Below are 1,426 nucleotides of genomic sequence, written 5' to 3'. Positions count from 1 at the left end.
CTCAGGCATTCTCAGTATATACCCCACTCTTGGGGGAGGAGACATTGTGGGAAAACCTGGATTGTCATCTAATGTAACCATTTTCTTGTTCCCACAGGCAATCCTACGGAAAAATGGCTACTGGAAATGGTTCTTTCATGACTGAATTCATTCTAATGGGATTAACAGACTAACCAGCTCTCCAGTTTCCTTGGTTCTTCTTGTTTCTAGTAATGCATATGGTCACTGGGGAACTTAGGCTTGATAACTCTGATTGGGATGATTTCTCACCTTCACGCCTCCATGTATTTTTTCCTCTTTAACTTGTCCTTCGTAGACCTCTGTTATTTTTCTGTGTTTACATAAAAATGCTAATAAACTTCATATCAAAGAAGAATATTATCTCCTACAAGGGGTGCATGACCCAGCTCTACTTTTTCCTTTTTTTGGTCATTTCTGGTTTGTATATGCTGATAGCAATGGCCTATGATCGCTATGTGGCGATCTTTAATTCACTTTTTGTATAACATTGACATGTCTCCTAAAGTGTACTTCAACCTTACTTTTGGTTCATACTTGTTAGTCTTTTCTGGGCTGTGGCTCACACTGGATACATGCTGAGACTGACCTTCTGTGGTGCCAACAGTATCAACCATTTCTTTTGTGACCTTCTCTCTCTGCTCCAGCTCTCCTGCACCATCAGCTATGACAATGAGATGGTGGTTTTTATTGCGGGCATCAACATTATTTTGCCCAGTCTTAACCATCTTTATCTCTTATGGTTTCATTCTATTCAGTATCCTCTGCATCAATTCCACTGAGGGAAGGTCCAAAGTCTTCAATACCTGCATCTCCCACATAATTACTGTTTCTCTGTTCTTTGTATCAGGTACATTCATGTATCTCAAACCATCTTCTGCAGGGTCTATGGGTGAGGGAAAAATCTCTTCTGTGTTTTACACCACTGTAGTTCCCATGACGAACCCCTTTATCTACAGCTTGAGAAACAGAGATGTTGAACTTGCCTGAGGAAAACCCTGAGTAGGAAAATATTTTGATCAAAAACGGTATCTCTCTGTGCAAGTAGTTAGAGGCCAGAGAGGCTTAGCATATTTAGTTTCAGTATTTTTGGTGATATTGTTATATTTCTTTCTTATCTTGGTGAGTGGTGTTTGTCTTTTTTCAATAATTATTTCTACTTTTTGGGGGGATGGTTTTCTCTCACTCAATATTTTCATAGTTTCATCTTATTCTCACTTTCTCTCTTGTTTAAGAATAACATTAAGGAAGGAATTTATTATCACTGCATTTTTCACTGTAAATTTGAACTTCTTTTTCTCTTGGAAAAATATAATGAATCTGTGAATGATCCAATAAAGCAATTTTAAAGTGACATTACACCACTGCAGTAAATATCTCTTACTAAGTAATTGTAATATTTCATTGG

At 37.6% G+C, this 1,426-nt stretch overlaps 1 pseudogene; it reads left to right on the top strand.

Moving 5' to 3' along the window:
* The first annotated feature begins 258 nt into the window (after positions 1–258).
* Positions 259–1,008, top strand: LOC126061128 (olfactory receptor 8B3-like; annotated as a pseudogene).
* Positions 1,009–1,426: the final 418 nt, after the last annotated feature.

Source organism: Elephas maximus, chromosome 17 (assembly GCF_024166365.1).
Source record: "Elephas maximus indicus isolate mEleMax1 chromosome 17, mEleMax1 primary haplotype, whole genome shotgun sequence".
NCBI lineage: Eukaryota > Metazoa > Chordata > Mammalia > Proboscidea > Elephantidae > Elephas > Elephas maximus.
This window is presented reverse-complemented; position numbering and strand designations above follow the sequence as displayed.